The 14,912-nt window shown below is 35.8% G+C and overlaps 1 protein-coding gene and 4 non-coding genes across 5 annotated transcripts in view; 2 read left to right on the top strand and 3 right to left on the bottom strand.

Moving 5' to 3' along the window:
- Positions 1 to 923: 923 nt before the first annotated feature.
- Positions 924 to 14,912, top strand: part of LOC5572804 (tubulin polyglutamylase TTLL4) — a 144,747-nt gene continuing 130,758 nt past the window's right edge. Inside the window, exon 1 of the mRNA XM_021847000.1 lies at positions 924 to 1,703. The gene's annotated coding sequence lies outside the window, so the exon portion shown is untranslated. The remainder of the gene's footprint in view (positions 1,704 to 14,912) is intronic.
- Positions 6,000 to 6,120, bottom strand: Trnay-gua. Its single transcript has 2 exons — positions 6,084 to 6,120; positions 6,000 to 6,035 (listed from the first exon to the last, which is right to left on the bottom strand). It is a non-coding gene; the product is annotated as a tRNA-Tyr (tRNA).
- On the bottom strand, positions 6,975 to 7,069 carry Trnay-gua. Its single transcript has 2 exons — positions 7,033 to 7,069; positions 6,975 to 7,010 (listed from the first exon to the last, which is right to left on the bottom strand). It is a non-coding gene; the product is annotated as a tRNA-Tyr (tRNA).
- On the top strand, positions 12,609 to 12,703 carry Trnay-gua. Its single transcript has 2 exons — positions 12,609 to 12,645; positions 12,668 to 12,703. It is a non-coding gene; the product is annotated as a tRNA-Tyr (tRNA).
- Positions 14,590 to 14,684, bottom strand: Trnay-gua. Its single transcript has 2 exons — positions 14,648 to 14,684; positions 14,590 to 14,625 (listed from the first exon to the last, which is right to left on the bottom strand). It is a non-coding gene; the product is annotated as a tRNA-Tyr (tRNA).

The raw sequence follows: 14,912 nt of genomic DNA, 5'->3' as shown, positions 1-14,912 counted from the left end.
TCATAGTGAGCCGAGATTCCGCTGTCACGAACTGTCACTGTGAGCCCAGATCTCAAACATTGGACTAACATGAAAAAAGCGCATAACTGATTAAAACACATTTTCGTATTTCTTCAAAATTGATAAAAATCAAATGAAAATCAATTCATGCACATAACGCAAGTAATGTCACGTGAGCACCATTTAATCTGATTGAACATAAAGCATTGAAAAACTCATCGTTCTACTTTCTCCAATGAAATTGAATATTTATTGCATAGAAAACTGTGGCCCTTTTTTCATGTTTGTCAGGAAAGATCGAAGGTACACAACAAAAGCAAACTACCGATTTTCTCGAAGCCTGCCTTGATTGTTGTTGGAAAGCTGGAGTTATCTTGCAGTTCAAAATAACGTTGTCTTATATTTCGTGTGTAGTATCGGTGCCTCCCTCCCAGGTATCGACGAATCATCCATGGTGTATGTGAGCAGCACAAAGCAAAAGGGTTTATTCTCTAATTTTACCTGTTTTTCAATTAAATTCAAAACAAATCGGATTTGTTTAATAGTGGTTAGAAACAGTGTTCTTTTTTTCAACTTATAGTAGACATCGCAATAGAAAAAATGCAAAACATTTTAAACAGGATTTAAAATGCTTTACAATATTTTGCATCGCATTTTTCTCGAAACCATCCGAGTGTTAGATACGCCGATTTGAAAAATCATGCTTGAAATTCAAAACAAATCGGATTTGTTTAATAGTGGTTAGAAACAGTGTTCTTTTTTTCAACTTATAGTAGACATCGCAATAGAAAAAATGCAAAACATTTTAAACAGGATTTAAAATGCTTTACAATATTTTGCATCGCATTTTTCTCGAAACCATCCGAGTGTTAGATACGCCGATTTGAAAAATCATGCTTGAGTTTCAAAAGTTTCGTTCTCTCTGCCATCTTTGAAAACCGCGGTGATTGAGCGCAGTCGAAGCTGAATCGTTTTTTTCGTGCTCCGTGTGTGCGTTTATTTAGTTCTTTACTTTCCGAATTTTAGCGCCAGTTTGATCCGACGGAAATGATGCACGCAGTAGAGTGATTAGTGCAGAAATCAACCGATAAGAGTGCGTTGAAAATAGTTGATTCCGGAAGAAAAGTCCTAAAAACGGTAGTCCTCCGAAGGGGTGCTACCGCAAAAAGCAATCAAGCAAGCGCTAGAAGAATCTTTCGTCCGCTGGTGTGTTGTGTTTGGATTTTCGTTCGACTGGGCAAGTGCAGGTGTAGTGGTAACTGTCATCGGTTCGTCCGTTTCCTTGGTTTGATTCGCGCCGTTTTGGAGTTTGTGTTTTCGTCGTTTTCCGTCATTCCACGCAAAGCCAAGAAGTGCTGCACCGGTGTGAGTGAGCTTCGAATTCGGTTGAAAGATCGCGCGCGGGAGTTAAACGTAAACAAAACGGTATTTTGATGCTGCGGGTTTTCCGGCGTAGGATTTGAATAATCTTCACTACTGTGTTGTACTAATTACTAATAATAATTGAGACAAAGTGATAAGCGTAGGAGATTTTGTGAAGCGAAAGGTGTCAGACGGTGTCCTCGTGATTTTGGTTGAAATAAGAAATCACTGGAAAGTGGAATCCGCCAACTCAAATCTGGACATCGATTGCGCTTTGGATGGACGATTGGATTGATCTTGATTGTGTTTAAATTTCTTCATTCTACAGCGTTCAGTTGAAGGTAAGATTAGTTATTTCTATTGATAGTATTAGAAATCTTTGGTGATAAACTATACATTCTATATATGTACTATAAACTGTCCTACGTAAGGCACTTTATACAACAGAAAAAAATGTTTAAAATCTAATGGAAATAATAGGAGACCAACAATGCCATTCAGAAATTAGCTTTGAGCTTTTGAACTTTACAAAAAAAAAATATATTCAAAAAAATCCTTGTGGAATTTATTACAGAGATCTCTGTTACTCGATATTGGAGAGACCATCGAGTTTTAGAACATAAAACCAGTGCAAATGCGATCCAAGATCATCGAGGCAGCCACGAGAACTAACTTTTAGTATGGTTTTCTAACTCTAACCTTGATTAGCTGTTCGTTGTTGTTTTTTATTTTAATCTTGGAGTAACCTCCGAAGAAAACTTGGAGGAACTCTTGAATTTTCTGATAAAATCCTTCGAGGAGCTCGAAGAAAAATAATGCTGTAATTTCTAGAGACATTCCAAGAAGAACTAATGGAGGTTTTTTTTTTGCTAAACTCTTGGTGCAATACTTCTGAAGGAATTACTAGAATGGTAATTTCGTAGTGGAATTATTGGTGAAATTGCTGGTAGTATGTCTGGTCAAATAATTAGAAATAATCTTAGAATCCTTGAAGTAACCCATTCAGAGTTTGTTTAGGAATTGCTCAAGCAATTTTTACAGTACAACCAGGAGATATTTGGAGGAATCCTGACTTATAATTCAGGATATACCCAAGAGAAATTCCTACTTCGCTGATTACGTATTCTTTCTGGAATATATTCAGAGATTTCCCCAGGTATTATTCTAGGCAATCTTCTAGAAATTCTTCGACAATTTTTTCCAACGATTCTTTAAGTAATCACTCTAGGAGATCTTATAGACATTCATAGAAAAGTAATGGGGTATTATTCCTGATAAAATTCGTCCTATTATTCATTATAAAATTCTTCCAAGAATTTCCACCAGAATTTTTATTTTAAGGATTCCTACAGTATTTCATCCAAAGCTACAACCATTATTTCGGTGATTTCTCCTTTTTTCTCGTTTCTAGTGTTTCGCAAGTTTTCTAGTGTTTTCTCAAAAGCAGGGGCGACTCGTAACCTCATTTTTACCTGTTCTACGATATTAAAAATTAATATTTTGGCAAATTTACAATCTAATGTATAAATTTAATGATTGAAATCTACTATTTTAAGATGCGCATTTGTTGTGAAAATTCACGAATTTCTATTCAACAGGTAGATATGAGGTTAGGGAATCGCCACTGCGCAAGAAATTCGCGATGCTTCCCATAATGTTTTTTTTTTTTCACGATTCCCTGGGGAATATCCGGAAAAGGCTGAAGATTCTAGACACATTTTCGAATAGATCCTTGAAAATTTCTAGGAAAATTTAAATACTAATAGAATCATGGGACAAGACACTTGATCTGTAGGCGAATTCCGGCGCGTATTTTCTTCGAAGAAAAGAAAATTTTCTTGCTGGTGGATTATGCAAGAAAATTTCTTCTCTTCGAAGAAAATGTGCGCCGGAATTCACCACCTGGTATTAAAATATTAATATATTTTAATAATATTACAATTGATATTAAAGATATTATCTAGTGTGCTGGGAGTTTCCTCTCGATTAAGTTTTCGAAACATATGGGTAGATGATTGGCAAAAATAAACAATAAAGATAAATTTGAATCCTATGGGGAGCTAGTTCAGATTTGTAGTTTGATCTAGTATAAGAGACATGGTTGTACGAATTATAAAATGCAACATTTCTGAACCGATTTCACCCTTGGATCTTGAAAGATCAATTGAGGGAGTAGCTAGGGTATATTTATATTGTTTTTGTGCACTAGTTGAAAGTTGTGAATAAGATGATCTAAATCTTACGTTCATGATTGCTGCAGATTAGTGCTTTCGAAATCGTGAATATGGACACAAGCCATCCATTGATACAGCCAAGTTTGAGTTCCGACATGTTTCACCGTAAGGACAGCTCAACCTCTCCAACGTTATGAAAGTTGTGTATTGTTGTAATATAGGATTATACAGAATTAGCTAATGAAATACATTGTAAATAACTATTTATTGAATAGTATAGTATAAATTAACTCAAATATTATTTCTTCTGCTCTCGTTGAGCAAATCTTCTACGATCAGAAGATAACCAGTGTCATCATCCATATAAGCGTAGATTTTTTGATACTTCTATGGCACCCGACTGATCAGTTATTTTGAAAGTGTGCTTAACTGATGTATTTTTTAAATTTAACACATCGCTAAAGTTGAAAAATTAATTTCGCATCATAAATTTCTTCATTATCACACTCATCTGCTGGAATTCTTTTTGTCCCGCCAAATGCAGGGAAAGTTCAACATCATCATCACTTTCCGGCGTTTTCATTTATTCTCAAATGCTCAATCTTGGATTTAAAATTCATCGTTGGTCTGAAATAAATGCCATCATTATCAATTCCAGAGTTTAAAGCTTAGCGAGCCGCAGTCAAAGCTTTCTCCACCAATGATTCATAATATGTTTCGGCAACATACCGACCGCTTCTTGGATTCGCTCCCAGAAAAGTGAAGGATCCTACAACATTATAAATAATATATGTATTGCATTAAGATTTAAAGTAAAGATAAACGCTCACCGTATTTGAGTCCATCATGTAGATTGATATCTTGAAGTGTCAGATGTCTTTCTTTCTTAAAAGAATAGTCACAGCCACCTCGATGTGTTTCGTATATTGATATATTAATATATATAACATGGTATTAACAGATATTAATACCAATATTATTAAGTGTCCTTCCCAATGAGTAGAATTATCAAAGTAGTCCCGAACGGAAATCTTGGTGGAAATTCTATTGGAAAATTTTTGGAGGAATAGATGACTCCCTTAAGAAATTTCTTTGAAGTAGTTTCTTGAGGTTAAAACCTTGGTTTGATTCTTGAAGATATTATCCTGGACGGAAATCTTGGAGGGAATGCATGAAATGCATGATCAGTGGTTGAAACCTTCATTTAATACTTTTGAGTTACTGCAAAACAAAACACTTATTCAGTAAACGATTTTTTGAAAGTTCTAAGATTTTCCAGGAATTACTCTTTAAATAACTTGTAAATTGTATGGTAGAATTTATATCTTTGAAAACACTGAAATGGATTATATGATAAACTGTTGAATAACACTGCGGAACACGTTTTTGTCTCAAGTACCAAAATACAGCTATTCACTCAATTAAGGGTTGCTGAATCTATTGCCGTTTACAGAAATATCATAGCACGTCTAGTTTTTGAGATATTGGTTGTTGAAAATGCAAAAATTGACTATTTTAGCCAACTTGCATGCAAGTTTGCCAGCTTGTGAAGCAATTTATTTGCTTAATTTGCCGCAGAATTCAAACTTTATGTGTATAACAATACATATCATCAAAGTTTATAATACTTTTAATTCGGAAAAGTTATTTTTGATGGTTTAGAAAAGTATTGTACTTTGCCATATAAGAAAAACGAAGAATTTTGTATAGAGACTGCATGCATGCTGAAAAAAACGGTTTAAACTAAATTTATTCGTGAAATTCCAACCAAAATATATCTCAAACGAAAGTTTAAGTCCTTTTTTGCATGCTTGGTGAATAAAATCATAAAAAAAAGTTTGATAAAATGTACTTCAAGTTTTAGGAAAACATTAATAAAACCAATGTTTTATTCAACTTTGGCGACCTGTAGCTAAAAATTATGACGTGCTGGGAAATTTCTGAGAACGGCATCAGATTCAGCAACCCCAAATCTACTAGAGACACATAATTTGATCCTTGAGACACGCAAAAATGTCATTTTTGTTGCGCTGTGTAATCCATCCATTTCTGGCACAATTCTTGAAGGAATTTTCTAAGAAATGCTTTGAAGAGTCTGTGTAATATTTCTAACCTAGATTCTGGAATGACCTAAAAATATAATTATTGGAAAATTATTCGCTAGAGTGTCTAATAAGCTCTCGAATTTACTTAGAGAAAATGATGAATTATTTGAGGGATCTTTAGAAACTTCATAGAAAATTTAATTTATCCATAGAGAAATTTCTCTAGAAAGGAAGTAAATACTCCTGACCTTCATTAATCTTCGAAAAACTTGTTAAAGTTAAAGTTAGAGTTTCAACTTTATTTCGTTCATCCTTTGGTAATCTGATATTTCATCTGTCGACCTTCTGTCTCAAGCTTATGTTCTTTCAATCTTTTGTAGAATTCATCTTTGCAATAATATTAGACAAAAAAAATTACTCCTTCGAGCCGGATTTGAACCAGCGACCTATGGATAACTGTTGCGGAAGATTGAAATGCATCCAACACAAGCCACTGACGACACTACAGTCCACCGCTCTACCAACTGAGCTATCGAAGGCTTCCATGCGCCCATTAAATCAATAAGTTAGATCCATTGAACTTCGCGAGTGCAACATTTTGCACAGAGTCTTATCTCGTAAAAAGGGAAAACAAAGTGGGTGATGCTGTGTGTTCGGTATTTATGAATTGGTTTCGAAACACAAACGAATTCAAATCGATCGATACAATCGAAGTAAAATGAGCTAAACCAAAGCATAAGCATCACTTGAAATAATCTATTTTGGTAGCACTTTAGGTCGGCTGAAGTCGACAGAGTTGCACCACGACAACAAAGTTGCGTCACGGCGTAATCAAATGCAGTCGCGATAGAAACCATAGCATTCGTAAAGAAATAAGCGAAATGCAACGCTTTTAGTCATATACACTGATTCCATTTTCGATCGGTGAACCATGATATTTTTGGATCCATGCTGACCACTGCTAATGTTCCAGCGTTATCTGCCGCACATCCACAATGCAGCTGCTAGTGAAACTGCCCCTGATTGCATATTTGTTTACAGTAACTTCACTTCCATGCATGTCCTAAGGCTGGGTTCCTTTACCTTTCATCGACATGTAATTTCGTGACTTGCATTCATTAACATTTCACACATGCAAACTCCACAAGGGAAGCAAGTTAGGGGTTCCGTAGATTTTGACATCCGAAAGTGTACAATCTTCTTTTGCAGTAAAGAGTTGGCGTCATTGGGAAACTAGTCGATTCTTTTTTTTTTCAATACTAGTGATGTGATGTCTACCGTAAACATTGAAATTAAAGTTGATAAAAGACATAACTTATCTTTTGCTTCGACAGCTTTGTTTGATTGCCATCATCATCATAAAAATTCTAGAAATACATACCAAAAAAACATATCCTTCGAGCCAGATTTGAACCAGCGACCTATGGATTTCTGTTTGTTGCCTTTTTCTTCTACAGTCCACCGCTCTACCAACTGAGCTATCGAAGGTTGTATGATTTTCCATTGTGTTCGATATAACGGTCTTTCCACATGAACTGCTCAATCCTTTCGAGCATAGTGATCATTTCTTTGTTTCAATATTCAATGGAACACAGCAGCCTCTATCCATCGATCTTACCTACAACTTCACGAAAAACATTGCAAATGGCTGCGAGAAACACGCGGAAACGGTTTTTGGTGGAGTGCAAGATATGCTTCCTTTGTTTAAAGTACATCGTTTCTAGTTCGATTTAATTATTAACTGGCACAACGTCTGCCTATACCTAAGTTGGGTCGTAAGAAGTCTCTCAATTCATTCCCCAGAAATCCACTGTTTTTTTTTTAATTTTAGGATACGCAGTTTGATTCACAACTCTCAACGGTCGCTTCCCTTGAACGCAACCTCAAAAGCTTGGTCCATCAGCAGAAACACAGTTTTTTACGCCATTCCTCAAGAGTCTCTTTGGTTAATGAAGATCAAGAGACCTCTGTGGATTATCCATTTCGCATCGAAATGGTGTCCGAATACTGCTGCTTTTAACACGTAGTCATGAATCCAGTTCAATTTGTTTAAGAACTTCCTGACGTCGTGAAGAGGCGCTCGTTGAACTAGTTTGCAACATATTTCCGGATGGCTGGAAGCAAGCGAGATGGACAGTTATCCAAGGAATCCAGGAAATCCCTATCGCATCATAAATTAAACCGTCCAATTTTTCCGAGTGTCTCCTAAATATCTCGAAAAAATAAAGGAATTGAAATGACATATGTATTAGTATTTTTTTTTTTTTAATTTCTTTATTAGTATCATTCCAAACATTACATTCATTTCTTATATCTAGGTGTTCTGTGTTATTTGACAACACTACCATCCTAATTTGGTAAAACAAATTTAAGATTTAATTAACATTTTGTTAACAACATATTACATTTCATTTGCCGTAGCAGTTCAGTTTTTTTACAGGTGAGTTGATTTCACCTGCTTATAAGAGAAAAAAAGTTTTTAATATACTTAACCTAACTTAACCTAAACATATAACGCATTAATCGTGGCAATAGAAGATTGTAACGATTTTTGCCTGAAATTATTAATGATTGTATTTGACATTTGTTCCAATGTTTCAACATTGGATATTCTATGTAACTCATTGGTACTATACCAGGGAGGAAGCCTCAGAATCATTTTCAAAATTTTATTTTGAATTCTCTGCAGAGCTTTCTTCCTGGTATTACAACAGCTAGTCCATATTGGTACAGCATACAACATGGCTGGCCTGAAAATTTGTTTGAATATCAACAGCTTGTTCTTAAGACAAAGTTTTGATTTTCTATTAATAAGGGGATAGAGACATTTTACATATTTATTACATTTGGCTTGAATGCCCTCAATGTGATTTTTGAAAGTTAAATTCTTATCTAGCATGAGCCCTAGATACTTAACTTCATCTGACCAATTTATTGGAACCTCTCTCATCGTGACAACATGTCTACTTGAAGGTTTCAAATAAAGAGCTTTTGGTTTATGTGGGAATATTATTAGTTGAGTTTTGGAAGCATTAGGAGAAATCTTCCATTTTTGCAAGTATGAAGAAAAAATATACAAACTTTTTTGCAATCGACTACAGATGACACGCAGGCTTCGTCCTTGGGCGGAGAGGCCTGTGTCATCCGCAAACAAAGATTTTTGACATCCCTGAGGTAGCTCAGGTAAGTCAGATGTGAAAATATTGTATAATATTGGTCCCAAAATGCTGCCTTGAGGAACACCAGCTCTTACAGGAAGTCTTTCAGATCTGGAGTTCTGATAATTAACCTGAAGTGTACGATTTGACAGATAACTTTGAATTATTCTAACAATGTATGTTGGAAAATTAAAGTTTTTTAATTTTACAATCAAACCTTCATGCCAAACACTGTCGAATGCTTTTTCTATGTCTAGAAGAGCAAGACCAGTAGAATAGCCTTCAGATTTGTTGGAACGGATCAAATTTGTTACACGTAAAAGTTGATGAGTGGTCGAATGTCCATGGCGGAATCCGAACTGTTCATTGGCAAAAATTGAATTTTCGTTGATGTGGGCCATCATTCTGTTCAAAATAACCTTTTCAAAAAGTTTACTGATGGAGGAAAGCAAACTGATTGGACGATAGCTAGAAGCTTCTGCAGGATTTTTGTCTGGTTTTAAAATTGGAACAACCTTAGCGTTTTTCCATTTGTCAGGAAAATATGCTAATTGAAAACATTTGTTAAATATATCAACTAAAAATGATAAGCTACTTTCTGGAAGTTTCTTGATGAGGATGTAGAAAATTCCATCATCGCCAGGAGCTTTCATGTTTTTGAATTTTTTAATAATAGTTCTCACTTCTTCCAAATCGGTCTCCCAGGCATTTTCAAAAACGTTCTCTTGATTGAGAATATTTTCGAACTCCTGAGTAACTTCATTTTCAATTGGACTAGTAAGTCCTAAATTAAAATTGTGCGCGCTTTCAAACTGCATAGCAAGTTTTTGAGCTTTTTCGCAATTAGTTAGTAATAATTTGTTTACCTCTTTCAATGCCGGTATTGGCTTCTGAGGTTTTTTCAAGATTTTCGATAATTTCCAAAAGGGCTTAGAGCCAGGGTCCAATTGAGAAATTTTATTTTCAAAATTTTTGTTTCTTAATTGAGCAAAACGTTTCTTGATTTCTTTCTGCAAATCCTGCCATATAATTTTCATAGCAGGATCGCGAGTGCGTTGAAATTGCCTTCTCCTCACGTTTTTAAGACGGATCAAGAGTTTAAGATCATCGTCTATAATCACGGATTCAAATTTTACTTCACATTTTGGAATTGCAATGCTCCAACAATGGAATTTGTTAAAGTTTCAAGAGCATTGTCAATATCAAGTTTAGTTTCTAAAGAAATGTTAACATTAAGATTGGAGTCAACATACGTTTTATATATATTCCAGTCGGCTCGTAAATAATTGAAAGTGGAGCTGATAGGATTGAGAATCGCTTCTTGGGATATTTGAAATGTAACAGGGACATGATCAGAATCAAAATCAGCATGAGTAATCAGTTGGCTACAAAGATGACTAGAGTCGGTTAAGACCAAATCAATCGTAGATGGATTTCAAGAAGAGGAAAAACATGTGGGGCTATCAGGGTATTGAATTGAGAAATATCCTGAAGAGCACTCATCAAATAAAATTCTGCCGTTGGAATTACTTTGAGAATTATTCCATGACCGATGTTTGGCATTAAAGTCACCAATGACAAAAAATTTTGACTTATTGCGAGTCAATTTACGCAAGTCAGTTTGGAGCAAATTAACTTGCTGCCCAGAGCATTGAAAAGGCAAATAGGCAGCTATGAAAGTATATTTACCAAACTGTGTTTCAACAGAAACTCCTAAAGTTTCAAAAACTTTAGTTTCAAATGATGAAAACAGTTGATGTTTTATACGCCTATGAATGATGATTGCAACTCCCCCACATGGGGCATCAAGTCGATCATTACGATAAACAAAAAAGTTAGGATCTCTTTTGAGTTTAGATCCAGGTTTTAAATACGTTTCGGTAATAACTGCTATATGCACGTTATTAACCGTAAGAAAATTAAACAGCTCGTCCTCTTTACCATTCAGAGAACGAGCATTCCAATTTAAAATATTTAAATTATTATTTGGATCCATTAGAAAAACGTAATCCAATAACAATTTGATTTGTAAATTTTACACCTACTTGGACTGCTTCAGTCATAGTGGTGGCTTTGAACATTGCATCAATCATTAGATTCAATTGTTCAGTTAGAAAATTAAAATCAGAGGCAGACATGTCATGTGATTTCCCATTGGAATTTCCGGTAGACGAAGAAGCGGAGTTACCTGTGGCGGTAGGGTTTTTTTTTCATTTGATTTGAAACAAGTAGAATGGGTACCCATGGATCGAACAGGGGAGGAGTTCGAATTTCCTGCTACGATATCGGCAAAGGATTTACCGTGGGTAGATACATTCGAAATAGAAAGATTCGAACGGCTACCCGACGGATTAAAATTAGTTTGTGAATGAGCATGATTATGATCTTCCTGATGGGTATGATTCATGATCAAGCGATCGTTAACTGAAAAATGAGCATTGTTCGATACTCTACCAGGCAAATTCAGGAAACGACCGTTATCGTAACGGATATTATCTTTCATCTGCCTGGCACGAGCCTCAATGACCATTTTGCGTGAAGGACAATTCCAAAAATTGGACTTATGGTTAGCCCCGCAATTACAACATATGAATTTGGTGGTATCTTCCTTCACTGGACAGACGTCTTTGGCGTGAGAAGAACCTCCGCAAATCATGCATTTAGCATCCATGCGACAATTTTTTGTACCATGGCCCCACTTTTGGCACCGACGGCACTGAGTGGGGTTCTGGTAATTTCCTCCAGGTTTCTGGAAATGTTCCCATGTCACACGGACATCAAACAAAAGTTTTGCTTTTTCTAAGGCTTTAATATTATTTAGTTCTTTTTTGTTAAAGTGAACTAAATAAAATTCTTGAGAAAGCCCTTTCCGAACAATGCCAGATTTGGTTCTCTTTTTCATTATGATTACTTGGACTGGGGAAAATCCAAGTAAATCATTTATTCCATTTTTGATCTCTTCAGGTGATTTATAGTCACTTGAGAGACCTTTCAAGACAACTTTGAACAAACGTTCAGTTTTGTCGTCATAAGTAAAAAAATTGTGCTTCTTCTCTTCAAGATGTTTGAGAAGAAGCTCACGATCTTTAAGAGTTTCCGGCAAAACGCGACAGTCTCCTTTCTTTGCGATTTGGAAGGAAACCTTGATTCCCCTAATGGAGTTCAAGATCTCCTGCCTAAATCCCCCAAATTCGGAACAACTGACCACGATAGGCGGCACTCTTTGCTTTCTCACTTGAATCAAAGAGCCTGGGCTAGAGGCTGCTTCGATTTGGTGTTCGGAAAATTTGTCTAGAGCATCGAACTGATTGCTCATTTCGATACAATTATTCATTTCACCCTTGGAAGAAAGTTCGCATTCCGGGGAAGCGTCCTTCCTTCCATTCTTGCCACGTGTAGTGACAGTTTTAAAACCCACTTTTTTGGAAGGAAGTAGTGAATTCAGAGATTCACCCTTCCTTTTGTTTGTTGTTGATACCATGTTTAATTAATAAACGAAAGAAGACGTGACCTTCGAAAGGTTTTTTCCCAAGACGGTGTCCAAGAAGGATTACCACCGCTAGCTTTCGCCAACGGGTCCAACGAAAAATCGAAGGCACGGGTCCAAACAAGGATCGTAAAGGGATCAATAGTAGAAAAAATAGTACTGAAAAGTACTGTTTTAGTAGCACTGAAAAGTACCGTTTTTACTTTTAGCACTGAAAAGTACTGTTTATGTAGCACTGAAAAGTACTGTTTTATTGCTTTAGGTAGTTTTTAAGAAAACTTCCAAGAGCAGAGAGAATTCGTGTACGCACAGCACGAAGGTACGATGCGCACTGAATATTATTAGTATATTATTCGGATAAGAATCGCTCAAGGACACACAACCTTCGATAGCTCAGTTGGTAGAGCGGTAGACTGTAGAAGAATAAAGCAGTAAACAGAAATCCATAGGTCGCTGGTTCAAATCCGGCTCGAAGGATACATTTTTGTTTTTTGTAGTTGGCAATTAGATAAAAGTAAGTTTCAACAATCTGGTAGACTAGAGAGTATCACTCGAATTAAAGGATTTCTCGAAAACTTATTCAAACAGACTAAAGTCAGAAAAGTAAACAAACTTACTTTATCAATCCTACGTGTTTCGCGACGAAATTCTACACGTTCGCTATAAACCAGCTCGATTCTTCACCTTTAGAATGTTCAATTTCATTTACAAAACGGCGTAAGTAACATTTCCAACTTTCGCAACCTAACCATTACTTTCACCGCTCCGTTGTATGGAGAGACAAAGTGGCTTAACCACGAATCAGAACAAAACACTACTTGAGTCGATTTTACACTGGAACAAAAACGTCTTAGGTAACTGGATGAATCTGCTAATCATTTTGTCATACAATTTTTGTGGGAAACGATACGTTTGGCAAAGCTCACGCATGAGATTTTGGAGCACTTGTCCAAGCTCATTCCGTCAAAAATCATTAAATCATAAAACCCATTGGTCTTCTTTTTCTTGGCATTAACGTCCTCACTGGGACAGAGCCTGCTTCTCAACTTGTGTGTTCTGTGAATTCGTGAAAGTGTGAATTCAAAATGTGAAGATATTTGCATTATTTGCTGTGATAATGGAACTTATCTATCTGATGATACATCTGGATCAAAATAGCATCGGAAAAATCAGAACTGATGGAGTTCTGAACGTATCTTTAGAACGCCAAAATATCATCCAGTCCGGTCTGTCTGCTGAACACCGACCAATTGTAGTTCTAATTTTTCACTGGAACACAACGGCCTTAATCCATCGTTCACGTGTACGACCTCACCACATTGATTGTAGAAAGTTCATGGAAATGGGTTCTGATGGAGTGCGAACAGTTGCAGAACTTCCTAAGACTAATCGTTTCTTATCTGTTTTGATTCTATAATTCGAATCGTTATTAGATATGGTGATTCTTTTTCGGCTAGATAAATGGGTTGTATTGAATGACATGCCTTTTTTTGCCTCTGTTTTTTGCCTCTGCGTATCTGACACGCAGAGGCAAAAAACAAACGATTATCTTTTGCCGCTTTCTTCAAAAAAAAAAAAAATCCTTCAAAAATCTAGCTTGCCTTTGCTAAAACTTAGGGTAACTCGGTGTAATACGCCCCTTTCCATTTTCACGGGATTGGGGCTTCTTTCACACGTAAAAATGATTACATATCTTAAATATTCGCGAAAAAATTATGTTGCGCATATGTGTTTTTTGAAAAGTATAAACAATCAATAGAAATTCTAAAAATATCGAAAATCAGGTTTTTGGTTTAAAATTTAACTTTTATAAGCAAGCCTCAGGGTGAATGAAGCCCATTCTTTACTATTGTACTTAACACAAAAACTTTTACCGGAAGACGGCTGCTAATGGACCATTTCAAGATTGGCAGGTGGTGGAATTCTCCTTGGAAACATTTATACAACGCTGTGGACCTTTTTTCTATCAGAGAGGCATATAGCCCGGGTTGTTTTGAAACGCAAACATTGGGAACGTTTACAAAAAACATCTTGTACACTTTTTAGAAGCAATCTGGAAAGAGAAAGTTGCGTGCAGAGCATGGCCAACTTAATAAGCAACACGTTGACATAGAAAACTTTAGAAGTGATGAATTTGCTACTGCGATAGAGCAGTTTTTTTCTTAAGGGGGGCGTATTATACCTTTTTACCTTAAAAGCTGTCTAGAAGTGAATAAAATCTATCCTGTTGTCATCCAATAAACGTCTTTTTACATGAATAAGTCATGTTTGGAAGAGTTTCGTTGGTTTTGTACGGTTCCGGACGATTTTTGTAGGTTTATCTTCAATGTTTCTGAAATATTACTTCAATAATAAAATAATTATCCTTCGAGCCGGATTTGAACCAGCGACCTATGGATTACTATTTCCTTAAATCTCGAACTACAGTCCACCGCTCTACCAACTGAGCTATCGAAGGTTGCATGTCTTCAATGTATTTTCAATCCTATATTTCGAAGACGAAACACTATCTCATGTATATTTTTTAATAATTTCTTTGTGAATTAACTGGAAATTTTCATTTGACTTTTGTTTGTTGAGCTAAATTTATAACCCACATAATGAGCGGTTTGCATGAATCAGGTAGCGTTTACAGTTTTCAAATAATCTAAAAAAACATCGCGTATTTTATATTTATTGGTATAAT

The sequence above is a fragment of the Aedes aegypti genome, chromosome 2 (assembly GCF_002204515.2).
Source record: "Aedes aegypti strain LVP_AGWG chromosome 2, AaegL5.0 Primary Assembly, whole genome shotgun sequence".
In the NCBI taxonomy this organism is placed as follows: Eukaryota; Metazoa; Arthropoda; class Insecta; order Diptera; family Culicidae; genus Aedes; species Aedes aegypti.
Note: the sequence above shows the minus strand (reverse complement) of the source record. Positions and strands in the feature narration are given on the sequence as shown.